Genomic DNA, 27,835 nt, shown 5'->3' with positions numbered 1-27,835 from the left:
GTGTCCAAGTTAGTTGAGTTTTGAGAGAATATATCATCAGAGTCATAATTTTAATTTAATCTGCAAGTTCTAGCGTTTCTATTCATATTTTCTGCTTCAGTTAATTGATCAATTATTAGTTTAAGAGTGTCATGAAAAAGTTTATTTTAAAACTATTTAGTGTTCGATATCTCTTTTCTTATTGAAATTCGGTATGGGAGAGATTCTGTCAGGTGTAAAATTCAAGAGAGTGTAATTTCATTTTGTCAGACAGAAATTAACTTGCTTTACTAGCGCGTATCCAGCGTTAAAAAACGCAGCCGCTCTCAGGTGGTAGTCGGCTTTTTTCCTATATTATTTCAATAAAGATAGATATATCCGAAATTCGGACGTCTGAAAATAAACTCTCGAAAACGTTGTTAGCTCCCATAAGTACTATATCGAAGCTACATTTTAAGGTTATGTACTTCCATAGATACCTATATTTGCTGCATTAGTTAATTGATTATCAAAGCCTTAGATGAAGAACGCATACTTCCGGAGCAAATGATAAATTCTTTAAATAGATTAAGAATGTTCATGTTGATTGATGCAGGACAGAGCCAGCGCCAGAAGTACCGAACATCATAGTATACAAAATATTTATTATTTATTCAAAAATATAGGCATTATTATTACATAAATAATGAATTTTTTGTGTATACACTCATAATTCAAAAACTTTAACTGTCAAAAATATCATATAAAACTTAATATATAATTGATTTATTTGATGCATAAAATTACCATCAAATAAATCTAGCAAGGGGATCAAATGCTTATAATCCCTATTTAAATGATTACTAATTAATACATTGAAAAATATACCTTTCTGGATCCTGTATATCTCTTCCTATATACCTTTTTTGGATCATATGTAAAAGCATCGATAGCGCAGTTGATTAAGCTGTAGACTCAGGACACTAAAATTAATAGTAATCCATATGGCGCTGGTTCAAATCCGACTCGAAGAAATCTTTTTTTTTTAAATAAACCTATTAGCAGGTATAAGCCTTTTCACCATTCGCCATATTTGATTTCGTGATGAGGTTGAGACAACTTCATATCGCTTGGTATTAAGCATTTTTTCTTTTCAATATTCTTAAAAACTATGGGATATTATTTAATCAAAGAGTATTAAAACCATGCCTGTAATGTTTAAAATGTTTAATGTAAGCTTGTGGGATTACTTATTAGGAATTCGACGAAATTAATTTTTGATACTGAGACGTTTTTTCATGGTTAGGTTTTTTTAATAGATTCTACATGTAGCAGGCTCTTGTTCTTTGTCCTTTCAGCATATGATTTTACTGTCATATGGAAACAAAAGTTGTAAGTTTTTTAATCAAAATAAGAATCTAAGGATTATTATTTTGAGAATTTCCTTGGTAGAAAATTTTTAATTCGAAAACATTGTGCCGAAAATTAAGATCAAGTAAAAAATTTTTTTACAAAAGCTGCCTTTTTGTGCCTGCCTCTCCTATTTTTTACGTCATTAAGATTCTCTCGACAGAATTGTAAAAAAAGTAGGAGAGTTGAAAGAAATATTTTTAGAATAACAAAAAAAAGCACCACGCCGTTTTGTTTTCGAGATATTAATTTTGACATAAATTCTCAAAGTTGGGAACTTAGGCATTAATTATCTTGTATTTTAAACGATCAAAATTTCCGAAACTGGGAATAGCGAGACCTATTCTTGATCTTTGAACAAAAATTCATTTAATTGTGTAGAAAATTGGTTTTTACCATAGTTCTAGCAGAGGAACTGCAAATATCATACTGGAAATATCAAATATACTTACTCGTAGGAAACAGCCAATTTTAATTTTATTCCGCTTCACTTTCGTCCCGGTGTGCTAAGCAAAGATGCCGCTTTTCGCCTCTGTTGAACAGAAAAAATAGTATCCACACCACGAAAGTATATAAATAATGTCTCAGATCTCATGCCAGAGGCGAAGCCGAGGGTGACAAACATTCTTTATTTTTGCACCCTAAATGTTTAATATTCCATTATCTATGCGACCCATCAATTTTTTTTTATTGCTTGTGCTACAAACGTTCCTAATAAGAATATTAACGAATTATGCAGTAGGAACGATTTTATGATACTTTGTGTATTAATTTTAAAATTTTATTTAATATTCTTGACACGTATTTAGTAGTCTCATTTTGTAGTAACGGAATCATTATTATTCCTTCACTCATAATTTTGTTACCGTGTTTTACTTCTACAACCAAACATACATTTTCATATTATAACACTGAGCTTTTTATATTATACTTGCATGCCCTCAATTTGTACACTCAAAAATCATAACATTGAACCTTTGCATGCAAACGGATCTTCAATATAATCCCGAGGGTTGAGTTTACGTAATGGTGGCAAGGAAAAGAGATAATGCACTTTAACTATAAGTAAGTTGTGTAACTATTACTGAAATCGATACGTTGTAAATATTAATTAAATTTTGCTGATACGTAAACAAACCGTTCATGTGAGCGCGTTCCAGTTGTGTGATTTCTTTAGTGCTCGGGATATATCTTCTTTGATTATGCAATATCCCCGAAAGATGTCTGTTCTTCTTGCATTCTTGTTACATTCACGAGACAGACTCGTTATAAGTAAAGTTTTTGGACACTATTTTCGACCAAAACGTATGAAGCTCGTCCTTATTGGATCGTTAGTGTACATATTCGTTTTCGAGAGAAACAGATACTTTTGATGATACTTTTTTATAATGTTATTTATGTGACTGCTGAGACATCATACTTCGTCCCATGGCACTACTTATTTTCTAAGCGGGAGTGTAGTTAGGCTTTTTCATTAAAGACCGTACGTATAACGGCTACAAAGAATTGCCGGAACGGAATCGGAGTACATAGCTGTGTACAACTGTGTGCTATTAAAGTTATAAGATAATTTTGCAGTATCTTTTCATTCAGTAATAAGTGAAACACGCAGATCCCAAAGGATGCTCCAAAAAAGTCCCACAGAATGATTTTAAGATATTGGTAATTCATATCTCCAACAATAGCGCAACAAATCGCTCCCCAGAGCCGAACTTATCGGTACCAAGATTATGGCTCTCGCAGGCGGTGGTAGTCACGCTGTGTCCAGTTTCGGGGTATTGTGTGTCGATTATGATGGAATCTCCCGTTTTTGAAGGAAGTTCAACTGTCTTTCTTAATCTAGAGCAATCGGATGTGACATTTCTGCTTTCTGTTTATGCAAAAAATATGGAATTTTTGTGTTTATGCAAAAATATGGATTTTTGCTTACGATAAAATAATTTTTTTTTTAAATTATTATAAAACGTTTTTGATCTGAGTCATTTTCACGGATTTTATTTGATTCGGCGCAGGTAAAAGCTTTGTATAGTTTTGTACGAAAACCAACAACGTCCGTACGCTTCTTACTAGCTTAGTGAATGCTTTCAGTGAATGATTCCATAGAATGGTCTGGGAAAAGTTGTAGAAGTCAGCCGAGTTAAATATGTTGGTAATTCATCTTAGTGAATGATTCCATAGAATGATCTGGGAAAAGTGTTAGAAGTCAGCCGACGAAAGTGAAAACTTAAAACTGTGGAATAACTTTTTTAAATTTTTAATTAATTAAATTATAAACAATAAAAATTTTATAATTTGTAAATTGAAAGAATTACTTAATGTGTGTATAAAAAAGTATTATGAATAATAAAAAAAAGCAATAACACACAGTGTTTTCAAGCGGTCACCCATCCTAGAACTAGGTATGCTCAATGTTGCCTAATTTGATTTAGTGATCGAGCGACAACCTAATAAGTTTTCAATGTGATATGAGTGGAACAATGACGCGTGACAATCACGCGAGTTCCATGATATTTGTGTGCCCCCAAAAAAGTGCACAACGCGCCTAAATAAGTCTTCACTTCAAAAAAGTTTCTTAAATTAAAAAAACCTAATTTGTTTTGACATTGAGTCAAAAAAGCTTGTAAAATCACATTCTTTAGAGATGTAAGTTGCAGATGATTAAGATTAGACAATTTTAATCGAAGATACAAATGCTTGCAGATTCACCATTATTTAAATTTTGCATTAATAATAAAATTTTATCTCTTAAGTAATGTATAATGTTAAAAGCTATATGCAGGCAGCATCGGTTTTCCACAAGTTTTGACCAATGTTAATATTAGATCCCTCTGTTTGTGTTACAATAACATATTTTAGTCAATATAGATGCATTTACATCGTAGGTAGGTAGAATATCTATATTGATACGTCATACTTATTCCACACACATAGTTTTAGTTTGTAATACTGTTTGTAAATATGAAAATTAAATTATATTCAATTTTAAAATATCTACAGAGATTTAAAACATTGTTGTCTTTATGCAGTCATTCATTCATCATTTGTTTATTGAATCTAGAGTTACATTGATTGGAGAGTCAATTTAATGATACTGGTTTACAGACGACTAACTAATAGTTTCAAATATCTATCTCTATCTCTTCTCTATCTCTATATATTATAAATGCCAAAGTAAGCTTGTTTGTTTGTTTGTTACGCTTTCACGCTAAAAGTAGCGAATAGTTTTTAATGAAACTGTACAGCAATATAGCTGATATATCAGAATAACACATGAGATATAAATTATAAAGATATATTAATTAAAAAAAAAAAAAATTAATTTAATTTGACATTACCATAAATTACAGGTTTCTGTAAAAGTAGTCAATATAAAATATTTCACGGCCATCTTTCTGATATACTCAATGAATAATTACGACTATTATACATTTAAAAAAATAGAGAACTAAACATATATTTTACCTGTGTAAAACAATCCTTACCATTATTTCGAGTGTTATAGAAAGGGGATAAGCGAGAGCAATCTTTATCAATCTTTACTTTTAAACCCAGCGAAGCGGGTGGATATCACTCTAGTACATTTATAGTTTTACTAGTCTTCACCCACGGCTGCGAACGCGTTAACATATATATTTTTCAATCAATAGTTCAAGCTTTTGTTCAGCACAGGCAGATATCAAATATTTACAAAATAAAAATAAAAAAGATTCCACAAAAACTTCCGTTTCCGTTTTTCATTAAAACTTCGGACTAAAAATAAAACCATCAATTTTTAATCATTGATTCTTTTAGTTAATCAATGAATCCTTAAGGGAATCATTGGTTCTTTTGGGTAATCATTTATTCTTTTAGTGGATCGTTGATTCAGTTAGCGAATCATTGCGATAGAGGAGATTACAATACAGATTCTTCAACTTAACTACAAAAGGTTTATCATCTATCAGCATAACATGAAAATAAAAGTATTGTGAACTTATTTTGCTATTGTATTTGTATGTAGTAAAAACTTAACAATAAAAATTTGTATAACTGTTTGAGTATAGACAGTTTTACAATACTTTTGATATAAATTTAACGTACTTTTCACCAAATCTATGTTTATCAAGGATATTTTTAACTAGGGCTATTTTCAAACTCAAATAATTTTTCTCAAATGACTCTTCATACGCCCTTCTTCCATAAAGTTTATTTTAACACATAGGCGTACGTAGCCAAAAAATGGGCAATTTTTTTACAGAATATGTATTTTATAACGCAATAAGTTTATTGCAAAAATTATTAATCTCTAATTGCTAATCCGAACTGAATACTATTTTCTGTGGAAGTTGATGAATTCATCATTATCACTTGTAGACAATATATTACAGTAACTTTATACATTACAGTAGGCATCAAATCCGGTAGTTTTGCTTTTTTGTAAACTTGTTTATGGTGTTATTACAATGAATAATCCAAGTTTTTGACCTCGAGTGCCGAACGCAACTTTGCCAAAAATCGAAATATTAGTACAAATTTCGGAATTTGGCTATTATAACCCTAAATGACTAGTTTTTTGATAAAACCTTTTCAGAACGTTTTTAAAGTAGTAATTTGCTACAATATGCGCCGAAAATGGACTCTGAAGACCCAATATTTTCCGAGATAAAACCTTTCAAAATTTATCGACGTAAGTATATACATCAGAGCTAACGTCAAATCCGGTAGTTTTGATTTTTAGCAGACTGATTTATGATGTTGTCCCAATGAATAATCCAAGTTTGTGACCCCGAGCGGCAAACGCAACTTCAAAAATAAAAAAACGCGTGAAAATTTCTGTTTTTTCAGATTTTGACAAATATAACAATAATTTTTGAAGTACCTTTTTCAAATTTTTTTAAAGTAGACTAAATTTGCTACAACATGAGACTAGAATCGTCACTAAAGACCCAATAGTTTTAGAGAAAAAGCTGTTAAAATCCTTTCAAAATTTATCATTTTTCTACATTTGCAATTTTTTGCAATATTTCAGTAGTATTTCAAGCTACTCTAGCAAAAAGTAGTTTCAATTACTTTCGAAGTAGTCTGCTAGTGTTTATCAGGGTCAAAACTCATTCAAAACGACATAATATTGCAAAAAATTACGAAGTAAGAAAAAATGATAAATTTGAAAGGATTTATCTCGGAAAGTCTACTTTAAAAACATTGAAAAGGTACTTCAAAAACTACCCGTTTAGGGTTATAATTGCCAAAATCAGAGAAAAAAACCGAAATTTTCAAGTGTTTTTTAGATTTTTGATAAAGTTGGGCTCGTTGTTCGAGGTCAAAAACTTGGATTATTTATTGGGACAACATAATAAACAAGTCTGTAAAAAATCAGAACTACCGGATTTGATGCACACTACCCCATACTTTCAAACGACAAGGTTACTGTATTAATAACACTTCTTGGCTTAGTTTTAGGTCATTCTTTGTTTGTCACAGTAGAGTTTGCTGGTATTCCTGAAACAATAATATACAATGGAAACTACGGTAACAGCTTTACATACAAGACTGTATTAATTTTAAATTAAATGATCATATTTTAGAATGCAAATTGTTTCAACATATTTTATACAACATGTCAATTTAATTATGTTTAATATGAGTTATACGTGTATTACATGTGTTACAACAAATATGAAATGTATTTTCGTATACATTTTATAACTTTTATTACCCTATAAACAGTAACCAACCAGCTATAGCTCATGTAATGTACCTAAGCTACTATATGAAAGAATATTGTAGTCGTTGAAGCTCCCACATTCAAACTGAATATTTAATATGTTTTTAATTAAGTTTGTTACAAAGGCTATGATTTATACGAAAAGAAACACACATCTTGTATGACAGACATAAGACTCGAAAAATGAATTTAAACACTGTTAAATATTTATCGAAAACAATTGTTTTCTTCTCTCCTTTTTTAGCTCAATTCCTCTTCAACAAAATGAACTACTGGTTTTGAATCGATGATATAATTTTACAAAGCTCAGATTCTCTTATATGACGCTTACTAAAGGTTAAATTGGAAAATTCTTAAACTTTAATATTATAATTAACGAAGGCTAAGTTAAAAGTAGATCGGATCCAAATATAGTTAGTATTCAAGTTTATAGTTAACTAGCCGTGAACTACCCGCTTCGCTGGACTACTTCAATTTTAAATACAAAGATTATTGTGTTAAAACCTTCACTTTATCTCATGTTACTACATAATAAGTTTTCTAAAGAGCCTAAATGGCCGAGCGAATCCAGGAAGCGGCAGTGTGAACAATTATAAATAATTGGGGCGATAGAATTTATCACATTGTCGTCGCTTGGATAAGAACGAAGTAACCGATTCCACACACACCATAAATGTTATTGTAAAATATAGATGTAGATAAATAAATAAACATTTACAAATAATGATGTGGGTGGCCTCTGTTATAGGCGCATGTCAGAAAAACGGAGGTTAAACCCCATTATTATATAAAATTTTCTATACGTCTAATAATTTTCCATGTCGGTTCAATACCTATTACCTACACCTGAATCTTGACGGCTGTGGCCTTATTCATTTTCTCTGTGCTTTCACCTGTCTAAATGAACACCTATTTTGCGTTAATTTGACATTTTGTAATGACTCCCTAATTCTCTGTATTTCTTTTATATGTTTATTTGCTGCGCAATAGAAGTAATAACATAGAACCGTAATGTGGACATCTAAACGGTTGATCGTTATAGAGAGAGACCTAAAAAAATTGCGCGTATAGCTGTCTTCGACTGTCTCATCGACGTCTATGTTATATCCATCTTTTTTACATCTATGAAATACACACACATGTACGTGTTTACACAATAATTCAAAATATTAAAACTCGCGTTTTGTCAGACAAAGAGAGAAGACGGTCTCTTTTTTGGTCTCGTTTTGAACGGTCAATTATTCACCCATGCTTTTAAGCCTCTACGTTATATATAACCTCTTAGGATATTTACTAACAGATGAATAGAATTTTATGGTACGGTATTAATTTTGTGGGTAGAAAGGTGAAGATATAGTTTATCATGAACGAACTACGCAGGAAAATATGAAGATATAAGAGAAACCACCCAATCATTAGAAGCATCCGAAATTAAAAGAGCTGTGGATAATTTTCAAACAAGAATACAAATTTTTTTTAATTTACAAGTAGGTGGTCATATTGACTATTTTTGACCATTATTATTATTTTTTCAAAGTATATTTTTGAATTAAAAATATTTAACACAATTAAATAATACTTACCTTCAGTAATTCCAGCTTAATTTACGTTCTCATAAAAAATACTTACTTTCAAAGAAAAAATCTTATCCGACATTAACGAGTTACACTTTTCCTAGAAAACTTCGATTATGGGGATGAAACACCTTCTTTCGATTAGAACAAGACGAATTAATTTTTTGCACTAATGGTAGGAAGAAGTTCAATTCAAAGAAAATAATTTTCAAATTTTTTAAGGGGAAGGCTTGGTTTTCTCAAGTATCTGGATGTACCGTATAATTTGTCGCAACTTGAGGGGAACATCTTCTAACAAAACAAGCAAGTCTTTCTCCACAAGTTGACTTGTGTACTTTGACTAGTTTGTCCATTTTGATGTGTGTACTTTGACTTATTGTAAAAAAAAAATATTAAGAAAAGTGTTTGACTAGTTTAGGTAAAAATAGTTATTTGAATATGCTTTGGCTTCGTACTTGCCAGAAACTAAGTTAAGTAAGAACACACACTCACAAAATTTGAGTTTGATATGATATAAAATCGAAAAAATAGTTTGACATGATATACAATCGGAAATTGCTACTTTTAAACCGAAGAAGAAGAAAGCTTAAAAAGTTTTGGAGTTTATGTTTCTGTGTTTATATGTCTTTTTAACTAGACATATGCGTGAAACTCAAAAATAAGCTTAATCGAGAAAAATGCATCAAACAAAAAATGTTAATTTCAAAGACGCACATCTTATATGGATAATTGAATTCAATCTAAGTTTTCCGGTTCAATTGAAACCCCCTTCAAATTCATAACTAGCAAACATTAGACGAACAATTTAAATTAGAAAGGTTTTCTTTATAAAAAAAAAACAGTTCAGACAGTAATGGATGGCATTATAAAAAATGGTCATAAATACCTTATAAGACAATATAAAACCTACATATAATAGTTTTTTGACCGTTTCTTCATTTAATTTGACCAAAAATGGTCTTTATAGAAATATAAACCTCTTATTGGAAAGTTTTGTAAATAAATGAAGATTAAAACGAACAATTTTTAATTTGAGACATCAAATAATCTCTCTTCCGTGTTTTGTAGTAAGTAAAATTTGTCAGTATATAGTGACCATTTTACAAACAACGATCTCATTAGAATAAACTATTAGATTCAAGGTAAAATAAATTTATGAGATTCAAGGTAAAATGAATATATGAGATTCAAGGTAAAATGAATTCAGGATACTCCATAGCTTACCGTATTAATTTGAAAATTTTATTTCCAATATGTTGCATATAGTCTAAGATCCCAATTAGGATCGACCTTCACCCATCTGTTTACCGGATGAAAGTTATTTTTTATGAAATATAAAATGTTAACAAATATCCCTGCAATGGGTTGCCTAAAAAAATGTGGTCCAGACTACTTTTAGTGAAAATATCAAGAGTAAAATTTTTAGAAATTTTTCACTGACTTGCATATCTTACGAATTTTGATCTACTCGAAAGTAAAAGCCATAAAGAATACGCAGCAGCTAACATATGTTTTCTGCCTTTTTTCGTTCACTATTATCGCATTTATACAAGTTGAAAATAGTAATTACGTGCATCTGTTAATTCATTGACTCGCATATCTAAATAAAGATAATTTTGTTACAATTACGGTGGCATATGATTGGCCACAAAATATTGGTCAAAAATAATGTTTACAAGCTTTCCAAGTTTTGATATTTATATTAAAAATGGTCTGGACCATATTTTTTAAGGCAACCCGTTACAGGAATATTTGTTAATATTTTACATTTCATAAAAAATAACTTTCATTCGGTAAAAAGATGGGTGAAGGTCGACCCTAATTCGGATCTTGTACTAACAAGCTCTAAGTTTTGTTTTGTTTTGTTTTGTTTTTTTTTTTTTTTTTTTACCATTCCCGAAACATTTAGTATAATAATGTTCTGTTGTAATAAAAGATAATTTAATTTTTGGCATATAAAAAAAAATATAGAGAATTTAAATAAAATTTGTCGATACCAACGCTTTACTTTATTTTAAACGGAATAACAGTATACGCTTATTATATTATTATTACTCCATTAAATTTTTTTAATTTTTTGTATAATTTAAAAATTTAAATTCGTTCCTATGTTGTAAAAAGAAAACTGAATAATGAAATTTCACACATATACCATTAAAAACAAAATAACCATAACAGTTAATTTTTCTTTTATGAAAACTCATTTTATGGTTTTAAAATTTCCTTAATTTAATAACCAAATAAAATGTATTAAAGTAAAAATGTATTTTTTCATAACATATTTAGATTATGTTATATTACTACTTGAATATAAACATTAAGAAACTTAGCGTTCCTGTAGAGAAATAAGAAAAACTAGCTCGACCCATGCGGAATTCGACAACCGTAGTTACCGCATTCCGTGGTTACACTGCATACGTCGCTAAAAACAACAAACAATAAACAAATTTCGTAGTGGTGAAAAAAGTCCTTAAATTGAACATGTATTAAAAATAGTAATTACATGTGTAGAGTATTAGAAGAGCATCTGTAAAAACTAATATGTTTGCATAATAATGTTTTGAGTACTTATTATATGTTTTGAGTATTATGAGAGCATCTGTAAAAACTAAAATGTTTGCCTAATAAACTAATTTATTTAAATTTATGATATTTTTCGTTCAAATTATTTGTCTGGCGTGCTTTTTCCTAAGCGGTATATTTTTAGACCCTGAGTACATTTTTCGCCATCAAACCTAGACATAATAACCTTGAAAATGAGGGGTGAATCATGGAATTTGATAAAGGAATGTGGAAGATAAGGGTAGGGCAGAAAAAAACTTACTAGAGTTATCCCTATCCCTATCCCTATATATTATAAATGTAAAAGTAAGGATGTTTGTTTGTTTGTTACGCTTTCACGCAAAAACTAGCGCATGGATTTGAATGAAACTGTATTGCTCATATATCAGAAAAACACATGAGCTATAATTTATAAAGATTTATATAAAAAAAAAATTAAAAAGTTAAATACTGCTCGATCTATGATCATTATTTCGAACCACAAATTACAGATTTCTGTAAAAATTTAAAATAGTAAATGTCAAAAAATTCATGACCATCTTATCTGATGAATTATGACTATTTCACACTTAAAATAATTGAAAAATGAGCATATATTTTAGTTGTGTAAAACAATGGTTTCGAGTGTTATTAAATTCGTTTTCAAACACCAAAATTAAAAAAATTCACATTTTTTCTGTAGTCAAAGATGAAAAGCAGCGGTAATAATACTATTTTGTAGCCATGACTTGCACAACTTACTCTAATGTCACTGTTATCTGTATACACTTATACTTAAAACTAAATTGTAGATTTAAGCTTATAAATCTTGGATAGTAAAGTTTATGTGTTATGTTATTAAATTTTTTAATGAAACATTTTTATTAGGTCCTCCCCTCCTTTAAGTTTGCTGTCTCCATACATATTTTAAAAATGTTTGGGACTATATACAGGGCCTTGTAGCGAAATAATGTGTTATTTTTAATTCTAATGTACAACGCGACGTATTCACGTAATAAATATTGTGTATCAAAGCTGTGTTATTATAGACGCTATGATGACTTTGGTTCATTGCACGGTACATACATATAAACCAAATACATGCTTGGTAGTCAAATAATGTGTTATTTTTAGCTTAAAAATACCACCCAACTTAAAAAATATATAATAATATGTGCTGCTTAGAAATTTGATAATATAGATATCTCTTCGATCATCAATATTTTTCATCAATGTATCATCGACAGCCTTATATTTTTATGGTATTATTATAAACTACAAGATTGTCTAATAATTTTAGATAGTTTCTTACCACACTCTCTTGATTTTTTGATATAGAAATATCCAATTGAAAAGGATAACCTTTATGATTCATAATTTTTTTAGCCAACTTCGAACGATAAAATAGTAATAAAAAGCTCGATGACCTAGGAATTGTTGGTGATTTTTGATAACTTTTTTAATCAAAAAATGTATTTATAAAGTTTTATTGAAATCCCTAGTATTATTCAATCCTTGCATATCTCCTTAAACGATTGACTTTTAGTTTTCGGAATTAGTAAATCTTAATATCAATTACTTAAGTTTTAATATAATTTATTTTTATATTTTTTTGTAGTAGATAAATTTTTCTATCTTATCGATAATTGTCTCTGATATATTTCAAATTTAATGTTTCTGCACAGTAAAATCGTAAGTGTCTTCGTGATTATTATCAAATACAAAAAACATAATCAAATGAGAAAGTTTTAGTAAAATTATTTAATTTCCACATAATTCGATTTGTATATTTTTCCCATTATCTTAATAACTTGGATCTCCCTTTGCATAAAGAATTTCACATAACCATATAATGAATAATTTATTTAATATATAATTATTATTTTGTCTAACTTTATTCTTGATCTAAATAAATTTAAGCAAATATCTCTAGTCGAAGGTTTATTATTAACCAGTCATCACTTCCGTTATGAGCATTTTTGTCTCACGCTCGATAATACAATTAACCTACAGAGGCCCAATGTGAGGAAATTGCTATCCGAAAACAAAAAATACGTTGTCACAGAAGAAAACAAGCTAAGAAACACAGCGTTTTTTGTTTACGGCTAATCAATGGCTAAGTTATCGTACAAAATTTGCAAAAATACAAAAAACGGTTAAAAAAAGTTGACGTCCAAATTAAATGGGAAAGTTTTAGATCCCAAAGAAACCTATCCATTCGCGTCAAGTCCAATTTGGATGCGTTGGTGACCAAAAAACTTGAAAAAATGAGCAAAAATAGTCGTTCTTAAATTAGTTTATAACTTTTTTGTTTTTCGATTTTAAAATTGATATTTGGTGAAGTAATGAACAATAGGTTGGTAAACTTAAATTTTTTTTTCAATCAAAGTTTTTCAAAATAGCAATTTTTTTCGACAAAAAACACCTGTCGTAAAAACCAGCAGAATTAGTTTGGGTGAATTTCTAGAAGCACACGCTCCTGCCCATAGTAACAACATCGTAAGCACCAGTCTAATCAATATGACTTTGTTCTATACATTTATCCGAATTTTGAGCTGGGTCCCATAAAAAGTCATATTGTTCCATATAATTGCCACCTTTTGACCTTTATCCGGCTTTATTTCTTATAGTAGGATGTATGAGTTAGAATTCGGTTTTAACAATTGCAATCTACTTATACATATACATACTTTTTCGTTTAATTCAAACTGTAAATACTGAAATGTATAATAAATAGGTAGCATTCCACCTGCAGTTGTCTTATTGTAAGCTTGAGTTTAACATTTTATTATTTTCTTTATACTGTATTAGAGCAAGGATGAACACATAAGGGATACGAATTACAGGTGCTTATATGTGTATTTTACTACCAAAGTAAAATAATACAACATGTGACTAATATTCTAAGTAATAAGAATACCTGGAAGCGAGATACATATAGAATATACATACATAATATATAAAATTATTATATGTAGAGAGATTGTTAAATAGCACAAGTTTATCTTACTGCATATACAGGTTAATTTTTATTTCCACCATTGTATTTTGAAAACGAATGGAAAGTCAAAAACCGGAATACACATAACTGCTCATTGTTAGGTTGAAACACATTTGTTTCTACTTTCTTTGTTTAAAACCCTTGCTTACCACAACTCCCTGTAGTAACAGGATTACCACAATCGAGTCCTTTGAACCCGGACGAGAAAATCGTTATAAAAAAGAGAAATAAATATAAAAATATTTTATTATTATCCCTGATTTAAAAAAAATTCAATTCGCATTCAAATTTCATATTCATTCGCATTTTGTAATTTTTTATGCAATACAAATTACAAATTAGATGTAATATTGTGTAGATGTTTAGCTTCAATAAACAATTCTCGTTATTAAAATTTTATATATTTGTCATAATTTGTTATATTTATAAAACAATAAACGTTGTTAAACATATATTATACACTTTTTTCTTCAATCTAAAGTCAAAATACATATAAAAAAAATCCATTCCAAAAAATCATTTTCAAACGTACTTATCACAATCGGATGCTTTGAACCCAGACCATTTTTTCAACAGCTGCCAAAAGTTTACTAAGGGCTCTAACGTTTCGCAAAACGGTCTGAAGGGCGTTTTAACCCTTTTACTATTGGAAATGGTTTAGCAGACCGCCTATCATTTGCTTTAAGTACTTAAAATTTAGTTGCCAAAAGGTCTGCGTCCTCTGAACCCCGTGTGGTAAGCCAGTTTGAAAAATTGTTTTCCTATACTAAACTCAAAATGTTTTTAGACTAACAAACCGTATAATCAGGCCCCGAAAATTATGGTAAAAAAAATCAAAGAATATGTGAAACATCCTGACAGATGCCTGACAGATGTGAAACATCGATACACTGAGTGACTGCTAAGAGCTTTGTGATTTTTGTTTCTAATTTTTCTTACAATGATTAAAAATAGTTTTCGAGTTATTAAGAACATTCTTCACATACTGCTTGCGAGAAGAATCATTAGAATTCCCTTTTGTAAATATTATAAACCACATGAAGTTAAAAAAATTTGGTGACATTGACATTAAACTTTGATCTACGTTTGTCTATAAAATTATTTGCATCAGTCGCCCATAGTAACAGTCAGTCTAATCCGCCGCAGAAGATGTTTCACGTAAGTACTGAATACTATAGCTTCATTTCCCTTAAAAATTTAAAAACAATCACCTGTATAAGGATGGTTTTTAAATTATTATTAGTGGTTATATATACTATAATATATCCTGTAGACCCTTATAAAAGCACCCCAAACTCATAAATTAATGCAAACGAAAATATGAAATTCTACACACAAAAAAAATGATTGAATACCCCGCGGTACAAAGGAAGAGTAATTAGTTTTTTTTACTCATGCGAGATAAGTACTTTTTTCGGCATCGTTTTCCGATTAGTTAGTAATCTTTGAATGAAAATCGTTCAAAAAAAGAGTGATGCCGCATTCGTACAAAAAAGTATGTACCTATCGTGGGGATTGTCTTTTACACTCTCTAATGGACTGAAATTGCAAATTCGCTGTAGTGAGTTTACTATTTTGAATTTGTAACACAATATACCTGGTTATATATATATATGTATAGATTAAATGTTCGATTGATTGATATTCTGCTTTGTTCCAGCTTGATTTAAAAGGTTAACATACCTTATTGTAAAACAATCTGCTGTAAGCAGCACAAGCTATTTCTTTTGAAATCCGTAAATTGCAAATTAATCACTATCGCTTAGTATCGGGAAGTTTAAAAGAAGGGGGGCCCAAATTAAAAAGTTTCGAAAATCTACGCCTTATTACTTTTGACACACGTAAAATATCGAAAATTTGCAACTTCAGAACTTATATTCAAAATTTAAAGTCTAATAATGATAATTAGACCGCGAGGCAGAAAGGGTGCTTTGTTAAATGATTAATAAACTTCCCTCTACGACTTTTTCGAAAGTACTACGTTTTCAAATGAGCATGATAACGGCATATTTAAGCTATTGGTATGAAAAAAACGCAGTAGGGAATTTGTCGGACACTATAACCACTTAACATTAACAATTATTAAACAATTCAGCAAATACCTAAGTACGACATGTTCGATGTGGTAGCTAAGGTCATCGGTGCAGTATTTTTGTGGGACAATTGTTTAATAATAATTGTTAATGTTATCCAGTGATCATAGTGTTCGACAAATTCCCTACTGCGATTTTTCAGACCGATAGCTTAAATATGTTATCATGCTCGTTTGAAAACGCAGCACTTTCAAAAAAAAGTCGTAGAGAGAACTTTGACAGCTTCGCCAAAACGAAGCCACTCACAAAGTTTTAAGTATGTATTAATCATTTAACAAAGCACCCTTCCTGTCACACGTTCTAAATAATAATCATTCATTCAGTGATTATTTTTTCCACAATTCAAAGACAATACAGAACAGGTCAAGTCTCATAAAAGGGGGAAATGGACATGCGTTTACGGCTGCCTTTTCATAGGATATATCTAATCTAAGGTTAGTCAAAGGCGAAACCATAAATTTAAGGCTAATGTGTGGTATCGAATCACACGCTGTACAATAATGTACATTAGAAAGGTGCACAATAAGATGTTCCAAAAATATACAACATTTTACGATAAACAATTTATGACTAATGCCAATAACAAAAAATTGGTATGTCTCTAGTAACAAGTAATTATACAAACGAAGATGCATAACTACATTTCACAACATTCTTACATCCAAAACTGCACCAAATCGACGGCCCATGGTTCTTCAGCTTTGTAAAGAAATCAAACCGAAATAAGTCGAAATAGATTCAAGTTCTCAAAATGGATATTTCCGTTGAAAATTCGCATTATCTCCCCTTTAAAATTCTACCTTTAGCTGGAAAAAGAAAATAAGAGCTTTATGAAGCAACTATGACATCAAACGGTATCCGTGAGAAGTTCTCGAATAAAAAAGAGTAAATGCTTTTAATAATCTACCGGCTATATGGCGATGGTAATTATTAGCGACAATTATGGTAAATACTAGAGAAATGAAAATTTTAATTACACTTTTATAACATATTTACAATTGCACTCGCTCCATGTTTTTCGTTTTCAATCTTACAAATATTGTCTGCGGCATTATCCTTCATAAGGATTAGAGAAATTATTTTATACTTTTTATTCCGTTATAAAAACATGCATACTTAGAGAACGAAAACCGGAAGAATCGAAATATCATTATTCTTCAATCAGTAATATGATTATAGTAATAACGTAAATACTTTATGGACACTCTATATATCAAAACATTGAGGTACATTAACTCTCGGTGGAAAGCTTCAGATGACACTGGCTTTGTACGTTTTCTTTGTTACATTTATCAATATATAATTTATAGCCTGTAACTCTATATAAGATAGGCGACTTTGTGTATGAATGGTTAACAATTTGCAGCTTTATAATCATAAAGCCTTACTTACTTCTTCACAAAAATAATATATTCAGTTAATATAAAAGTTATAAAGAAGAAGTACTCTATTTATCATATTCATAGTTTCTACTACTTCCTACACTTGATTCTTCATACTACTTGTATTACCTTTAGTGGTGGGACGAATATTCGCGTATTTTATAAATAACATTTGAATTCGCAAAAAACGATGCGAATGTTTTGCGCAATTTTTTTACAAAAAATCATCATCATTTTGTATCATAAATTGCAAAATAAGCCTCAACTAATATTTACTTTACTCATATTTTAAGATCACTTTTTAATCACTGTTAAATTTGAATGTTGGACAAATGCAATTATAATAATCTAACCTAAAAAAAAAAAAAACTAAATTTTGCTTTTCATGGACTTATATCTTTTGTTTTTTTTTATTTAATAGACTAATACGGCGGACTCTTTGACGCTAATGCAGAATTATATGTACTAGCTTCGACCCGCTCCCGTTGCTACCGTAACCCATGGCTACCCTGTACACGTGACTTAAAAACAACAACAAATTTCGTAGAAAAGTGATGAAAAAATCAAAAGTAATAAAATTAATATTAGAAAATGTTTTAAAAGTAGTTTTATTTGAAATGTCTTTACAGTTGCTGATTCACTTCTTAATGATTCAGAATTAGCAAAACAACTATAAAAACTGTTACATTCGAATCATGTTTGTCTGATACACTTACACATATAGAATTTTTTCGTTATTATTATTTATTTGTCTGGCCTGTTTTCCAAAGTGGTACAATCTTGGACCGTGAATATATTTTTGTCAGAAGCCAACATGATACGCTTGAAAATGAGGGGTGAATCATGGAATTTGATGAAGGAATAAGAAAGATAAGGTATTGACAGAAAAAAACATGCTGGAGAAATAATATATAAGGATTAATTAAGTTATGTAAGCCCTTCATTTGAAAGTTAACATTCGCATTCTCGAATATTGGAAATAAACATTCGCATTCGTCCCATCACTTTTGCCTGTGTATTACCTGGTAGAACAGGACTGCATAGAGTTGAGTGTGCAAAAATCGAGGACCGCATTTTGTCAATTGATTCCTGTTTAAAAAAAAAAAGCTTATAGATTTATATATCGGATGGTTTTGTATATCACTTCTCCGCAGAAACAGTAAAATGTCATTTTTTTTAACCAAATAGAGCTACCCGTTATTTTTTGGACAATTTTACGTCAAAAAGACCCCATGTGGTTTTCGTCCTAAAGTTCACTGTTTTTGAGTTATGAACAGTTTAATGTTTGGAAAACTCCAGAAAGGTTATTTTCAAAGCTGAAAATTATTGAAAATAAATTAAACATTTGAGCTTTTCAAAATCTTAAAATCATCTTTGAACATCTTTATAAAGTTCTGAAGAGTATTTTTCGATTCAAAAGCCTCAATTTTTAATTGTTAAAAGTTGATTTCTTAAAATTGTTATATGGAATAGTTTTTTTTTTTTTTTTTTTTTTTTTTTAACCAGGTAATAGGTTTGTAAGTGTTGTAAAATCGTGGACAATGTTGCTGCTAATAATTCTTTAACAATTAAAACTTTTTTTAACAATTGAAAATTGAGGATTTATAATAGATGTTTTAACATTTTGAAAGCTAAAAAATTTAATTAATTTTGAATAATTCTCAGCTTTGAAATACCGTTTCTGTAGTTTCTCCGAACATTAAACTGTTAATAATCCAAAAACGGTGAATTTTTGGAAAAAAAGACGCCTCTGTGACGTAAAATTACTCAAAATATCTCTGGTTGGGGAGGGGTAGGGATATTGCTATCTGTGGAGGGATAGAGAAATATATAAAGTGGATTTATAAGGTTTCTGGCAACATGCGGAATATTAATGAATAAGCTTTGCTGAACATGAATCAAGTTGCAAATGCGGTCCTTGATTTTTGCACACTCATCTAGCGCCTGCTCTATGGTACGTATTATTATAAACATTACTACATTGCACTATCCCTATTTGCAGTTTTGATTTTGAAAGTACTTATAAATAAATAAATAAATAAAGCTTTTTATTCCATAACCCCTACTTTTCTATTTCAAATTTTGTTAGTAATTTTTATAGATTTGCTAAAAATTAAATATGTTAGTTAATTTTCAATGTAGATAAGGGTCACATAATGGGTCCTTCGGCGAGCTCACTCGATGTTACAATTCTTCTTGATAAACTAGCTCTCATGTGTATGATTCCAAGACAAACGGTTTCGGATTCTTGTATGCCATTGTATAAACTAAATTAATATATTTGTACAATCATTAAATAAATGTACACAATTATAAGTAAATGATCATGCTTACATCGAATTATTTGGTTGTAAATCAACAGGAACCTAGTAACTAAATGTGTTCAAATATTTTATTTGAGCCATTTGTACAAGGTGATTTTTAAAAAAGTGCCCAGTAAATTTTTTTTAAATTAAAAAATTTGCAATAAACAGAACTGATTCATAAAAAATGGATAAAAAAGTAAAATTAGGCTAATAGAATTACGGATTGTACGTGTTGTTGTTGGTTACGGGTCAGAAGTGGTTTTAATCTATGGAGGGGGATACTCACATAATGGACCTGATGAGTCCGTTCGCCTGGCACCTGGGGACAGGAGTTATTCAGAAAATTCGGCTAAAAAATTTCGAATTTTTTTCGAAGCAAAATTTAGAAGCGCATCTCGTTAAGTTGAAAATTCGTTGAGAAAATTAATTTTGCTCTTAAAAAGGCAACAAAATTGCTAAATAAAATTGACATTTTGCTCTTTCGATTTCCGTCATTGATCAATCGGATAAAAAATCAGACCTTGCGGTCTGCTCAAAGTCAATCACTTTTTTTCAGACACCTAGTGCAAAATGGAATTGTGCAAAAACTATTAGATCAAATGTCAGCTATAAGATTTAGGGGTAAATGTTTTTTAAACAATTATTTGCAAAGAAATAAATTCATTTGAAAAATACCGTTTTTTTGGCATTTTTTTTCACATTTTTTCGCAAAAATTTTCAACCATAAATTATTTTTTGTTTTTTGTTTTTTTTTTTTTATTTTAGAAAAGTTCTAGAAAAACATCTAAGGAACAAAAAGTTCCACAGCACCAGTACCTCAAATGCATGATTTACGAACTACATTTTTTTTTGTGACAAATGCTGAATAACTCCAATCCCCAGGTGCCGGGCGATTAAAATCACTTCTGATCTGTAACCGACAACAACACGTAAGCCATATCCTCTTCCGTTATTCTATTGGCCTAAATTAGTTTATAAAATAAATACCAAACACAATCATTAATTTCCTTGTAAGCAATGAGGCTTTGAAGGCGACACTAAGTATATTCTTCGCTAAAATCGATTCATTGGCGTCGACCACATAGCGTCATTGTTCACAAGGAAATTACTGATTGGAGTTGGTACTATAAATTTTGGAACTATATTCCTTATCGCACGTATTGATTTGTTTACTGGTTGGGAGGTAAAACCATAAAAAGTGCAAAAAATAAAAACGACCTCAAAATCCGACACGTAGGTCTCAGGAAACTAAAACTTTTTACTCGATTCAACTTGCCATGAATTTTGAGAATAAGCAAAAATAATTTACAATCTGTCAATTTGTACTTTTTGTCCAAAATTTATGTTCTTTGAGTCAATAAAATGAGTTGTGAGTTATTAGAAGTTAAACGTAAGAGAAATAATTTAAAGTAAGTACATGAAATTTTATGTTATGTCATATTAAATACTCTGATCAAACAACTTGTGGGTAATGTACGCACATATTGGGTTAGCTACTAAATCAGCAGTATCTTTTTTAATCTAGCATTATAATTAATTCATAAAGTATACTTCCTCAATTAACACATTAAATTTTAAGAATTACCAATGCACAGATATGCAAACAGTATCGTGCAAGATAAAATGAAAAAAAAAAATTAAATTTAAAATTAACAATGTGCAGAAATGCAAAAAATATTGAGAGAGAAAAAAAACCAATTAAAAGAAACTAATTACGCTAAACTTGCAAGGTAGCGTACCACAAAATTAATGTTTATAATTAATTACTAATATATTTTTACGCAAGGAACATAGTTTTTACCGCGTGTCCCACGAGACTTCTCGTTGTTTTTTTTTACTTTTTTTAAATGTTTTGAAGTTGGTTTTTGTAAGAAATTTTTTACTTTTCAGCGAGCGTAGATCTACCTTTGCACGTAATAAACAAAGTCACTTATACGAATTATTCCATTAGTTCTTATCTTAAAAGCTACTGAACCGATTTTGATAAAACTATTATGAGACCACCCCGAGAGTAAACCATTTCAAACAAAAAATATATTTAAATAATTTTCAAATTCGATTCTGATTCTTTGCCCCAAAAAAAAATTCACTTTGTTTGAAAGTTTGTTCTTCTGGGCCTCAAATTTTGACACGGTTTTAAGCCTGTAAACTATAAAAATAGTACAGCGGAGAAATTTTGCAGTCGTAAATTACTTGTTTTTCGATAAAGAGCTACAATTTGTTAGAACCTGCAAATACCGGAAATCGAATGCCTAAAATTGAGACCAAGAAAAAACAATTTTCAAACAAAAGTTAATTTTTTTTAAGACAAAGAATCAGATCTGAAAATCGGTAGTTCCATTTAAAAAAAAGAAGTTCCGGAATTATTGCTGAAAACTTTAAAAAAAATCAACTTATATATAAACCATTCGGTTGCTTTTAATGTGGTAAACTACATAGTAAATTATTGAGACCTACTATTTTGTCTAGAAAGATATTTATAGGTTATTCAAAAAAATTATTCCCATGAGATTTTCTTTTTATTTAGTTTTCTTATCATCGTTAAATTTATATGGTACGTTTAATTTTAATCGAATAATATCTTTTGAAAAACTATTTGTCGTAAAACATAGTGCTATCAGAACGTCATTTATTCGATGTATTATTGGCATAATAATTTAGTATTGGAATACATTTGAAATTGTTCATACAAATACTTTGCTATTATACTGCATTTCATAGATATTATTATTCGCAAAAAAAAAACACGATTGGGATGAAAATTGGAATAGAGGACTTCTAAGACGCATACACGTGACCATATGAAACTTTTGTAACAACATTTGTATCATCAAAATAAACTTTTGTACTAAATTTCAGTTTATTTCTCAGTTATCTCTTCAATGTATGATCATCACTACATATTATAAAACAAAGTCGCTTTTTCTGTCCCTATGTCCCTAATGTCCCTATGTACGCTTAAGTCTTTGAAACTACGCAACGAATTTTGAAGCGGTTTTTTTTAATAGATAGAGTGATTCAAGAGGAAGGTTTTTATGTATAATACATCCATATTATAGTAGAGTAAGGGGTTGAAATAGGGGTTGAAAGGGATATGCTTCAAAAACTAAAAAAGTTGTGCATCGATTAAGATCAAATATTGACACGATATACAACCAGCTTCAAAGATCTATTGTTTTATCTACTTTTAACCTTCGGAGGGTAGAAAGGGGTAGCGAGAAAGTGGAAAGGAATTATCGAATATTTACAAATATACCTAAGTGGGGTATCAAATAAAATAGCATGACGTGTACATTACAAAACTGTTATTCCACGCAAGGAAATGTGGAGGGAGGGGTGCAAGTGGGGATGTTGCCCAGCAAAGCGGGTAGTTCACAGCTAGTTCGATGATACAATACAATATATGGGAAAATCCTTTTTCTATATGGAAACGTAATCCTTCGTGCCAGACTTTGTCAAGGGCTTGGCTAACATCAATAAATTTAGCAGCATACGAAATTTCTTCTCTTCGAATTCCTGGTTCATGATTTTAAATAGTCGGTGGATTTGACAATGGTGCGTGCCATGCTCCTTTTGGAATTCAAAATGATGTTCTAGACTCAACTTTTATCTGGAAATTACTGCATTTATACCTTTAAATAGTTTTTCAGGAACATTTGAAGTATACGCAATAGGCTTATTGATCTATACGACGTAACATACTAAATAATGTCTAATGTTTATTAACACTTAAAAACATTTAAGGCGAAAAATTATCAAGGTGGTAAATTCGTGGTAAATATTAATTAAAATAATGCTCCATAGATTATTCAAATCAATTAATTTAAGCGGCACATAAAAATGTTTTTTTCTTAATTTATTGATTAAATACATTTTTTTCAAAAATTACCTCCGAAAAATCATTCCGGGAAAGTGTACGGAAATCGTGATCCGCCGACAACAACAGTTAAAATACACAATGAAAATTTTTTTAAATACTTTAAAGGTAATTTGTTACTTAGTTAATACCATAATAACTTGATATTTATAAGTTTCTTAGATGATACAATATTATTTTTTTCGAAAATTCGACTTAAAGTATGGCGGACAGTTTTTGCGTCATTCCGGGAACGCATACATTTAAAAAAAATATATTTAAGTGCTAATAAATGCCTGACGTGTTTGTTATTAAAATGTCAAAATTCTAAGATGTAAGCATAATTTTATGTCAGATTTTTGCACCGTACATCTTCTCAATGTCATTCCGTAAACGCCAATAAAGTAAATGACTTTTAATACAATATTTATTAAAGGTTATTATGACCTCTTACTATCTTAACCTAAAAAATACCGTTTTTGAGACTATTGTTTACTTTTTACTCATTTTTATGTAAAAACGTCATTCCGGGAACGGTCATGACCGGGAAGGGTCCTGGACCTGATCGTTTTAAATGTTAATTTAAATGTTTCTTTAAAAGTTAATTTGTTATGTAAAACAGTAAAACAATATTTATGACTGAGATTAATAAATATTTCAAGGATTACTTATGAATTTATTTTAAAAAATCACAGGATACTAGACATATCGTCATTCCGGGAACGCTTTGTTATTTCCGGGAACGTTTTTGAAAGTCAATTAAATGGCAAAAATCATTAATTTTTTTATTCAATAAATAATCGTCAATTCCGGGAACGCTTTGTTATTTCCGGGAACGTTTTTGAAAGTCAATTAAATGGCAAAAATCATTAATTTTTTTAATCATTAATTTTAATCATTTCAAGCATACATTTATTTCTTTACTTTTATACGATATTCGAAGAAAAAATTTTATTAATAGTACTTTTTAAAGTACTGAAGTTGGGAAATCAGGATATAATTTAATTCATGTAAAGATAAAATAAACAATGATTAATATTGGTTTGCGAAGCAAAAAAAAAAAAATTTTTACTTTTTACACGGAATTTATAATCTTGGTGATTTTGCGCCATTCAAGAAGTCAAATTTTCTAATGCAACTTCACGACGCAAGCCTCTCCTTGCGTGTACAGTTAATTTTTTTCATATTAACTTAGAACTGTATACCAATGTCATCAGAATTTTTAAAAGTTTTGCGAAAACCGTTTTATTAGGTTGTTTTTAATTAGATAAAATTTATAATTAAACTAATTCCTATTTTAATAAAAAATGACAATTTGTTTTTGTTTTTGTACTTTTACTGTCGTAGAAAATACTGAAGGAAAATTCGAAGACAACAAATAGTGAAAATTATATCCCATTAAATTTAAATCAGCTGAAAAATGAAATAGATGAGTACAATAACACGGTCAGTAAAAGAACATCAATTGACATCTATGTAAAATTCCTAATATTTTTGTAGTTGTTTTAACACTTACTATGCCACGAACATGCCACACTTTGGACAAAAAACCTTTGTAATATGTAAATTCTTTTTGAAAAACTTATAATTAGTTGTAGATAAATAGCCTTTAAAAAAGTCTTCTCGGGGTTAATTAAATTTTTTTTCACAATACAGAAAAAAAAAATATGCAAATGAATTATTATTTTTATTCAAAAATCAACCTACTTAAATAAGGTTAAGTGGTTTTTAGAAACTAAATATGTTTATTAAGTTGAAAGTGCATATAAAATTAGATTTTATTTACGAATCAAAGGAAAAAATACAAACGTCTAAAAATTAAGAGAAGTGAATCCTTTCTAAAAACCATTTATATAATTTAAATATGAAAAAGTATATTTAAATAGTTAACTTCGTTATAATATATCATTTTATTGTGACTTTCTTCTTAGTGGGTTGTGGCTAAAACCAATGTTTTAAAATCATGTGTTTAAGTTTAAGTCATCTGCGATTCCTAATCGTAGGCTCGCGGAGCGTGCACTAGTGCGTGGAGAAATTTGATAAACGCGCGGATAATTTTTACCTATCTGTGTTCTAAATTAATTATTTACAAAAATATTTGTTTCTGATATAAATAACGATAAATTTTGAATATATTCAATTAGGAAAACTCAATTTTTGAATGATTTCTACTAAGTTATACGTTAACAAGCTAAATAGGAGAGTATTGTTTAATTTCGTTGACGTTAATTTGTCTGAACCTCAGATAAAATTTCTTTTTCATAAGATATATGGAAGCCATTGTACCAAGCTAGTGATTCAGAAAACGTTTATGTTACATGAAAAAATTTATTGATAAAATAGTAGTACCTAATGAAAATTTCTTTCATTTTTATACCATGTATATATAAAATATACATAGTGCTGCATTAAGTTTAGTCCCAAGTTAGTTACGCTTAAAAATATTGATGCTACGAACAAAATTTTGGTATAGGTGTTCATAAAATCACCTAATTAGTCCATTTTCGGTTGTCTGTCAGTCTGTCTGTCCGTATATCTGTCAACATGATAACTAAATTTTGGTATAGGTGTTCATAAAATCACCTAATTAGTCCATTTTCGGTTGTCTGTCAGTCTGTCTGCCCGTATGTCTGTCAACATGATAACGAAAAATGATATCAAGCTGAAATTTTTACAGCGCGCTCAGTACAAAAGTGAGATCGAGTTCGTAAATAGGCAACATAGGTCAAAGGGGTCTTGGGTCCGCAGTACCCATTTTGTAAACCGTTAGAGATAGAACAAAAGTTTAAATGTCAAAAATGTTCCTTATTAAAAAATAAACAACTTTTGCTTTAAACATTTTCATTTAAAACTTCCAACTACCTACCCTTCAAAAAATGGGTTAGTTCCCTGAGACTTATTTCCGGTACGAAGTTTTTACAACCATATAAACAACCATGAAAAATTTCACAAGGAGAACAAATGCAAGGCTTTTTTCTTTTTAATCATGATTTTTTATTTAATTTTGTTGTGCTATTACTATATTCAAAAAATACTATTATTATGACTTGAAAAAATATATGTTATTATACGATATATTTTATGTTGTTATACGACAAATCGTGTCAAATTTAAAATACTATCAAATATTATTGACATGCTATCGAAAATTTAACTATAACAATATTTTCAATTGATTTACATACCCTCGTTTTCAAATATTCCTCTGTCTCTATGTACATGTATACAATAATTCAAATAAACCAAATAAAAAACTACTTGTTTTTATGGCACATATTGATTACACGGAGATTTTATAAATTATTGATGGAAAAATTATTATGTAAAACGAAACTCATTCTTCAAAGGTAAGGGAAAAATTGCACACATATCAAGAATCGGTATCTCTCAGTTTCATAACATGAGTTCTACCTCTTAGACGATATCGGTTACATGTAAAATTTCTATATATATATATATATATATATATATATATATATATATATATATATAAAGAAAGTGTGATTTGTCTGTGCGTGCCGTTAAAACTCCGCAACCGGGCCGCACAGCTCCATTGAAGCGATATGATATGTTATGTTGTTTTATCCTTGTAGTAGCTCACAAAACGTTACCAATTCTGTTCGCGGTTTGCCCAGGGTGGCGGGTTCGATTCCCGGCGTCACAACAAAAATTGATTTAATTAATAGTTGTAAATCTGGTCAAAACGTTACAACATGTCACAGATTTTTCCTGTATGCCCAAGATTTACAATGTTCGATAATGTTGAAGAAAATTTCTGAAATATTTGCGAATGTCATCGAGATTAGACCATATTTTAGAATATTCCTTAGAGAAGAATATGAAATCTTCTTGGACGATTAAGAATTTCCAGAACTTTGGACTATCTATAAAATTTGAGAATGCTTTTGGACGTTATAAAATCTAACAGAATTTTTCAAGAAGTTCAGCAAGGTATCAGATTCCCTAATATTATAGAATATACTTGAAATAATCTTAAAATTTTAAGATCG

The sequence above is a fragment of the Chrysoperla carnea genome, chromosome 1 (genome assembly GCF_905475395.1).
Source record: "Chrysoperla carnea chromosome 1, inChrCarn1.1, whole genome shotgun sequence".
NCBI classification, from domain to species: domain Eukaryota; kingdom Metazoa; phylum Arthropoda; class Insecta; order Neuroptera; family Chrysopidae; genus Chrysoperla; species Chrysoperla carnea.
This window is presented reverse-complemented; position numbering follows the sequence as displayed.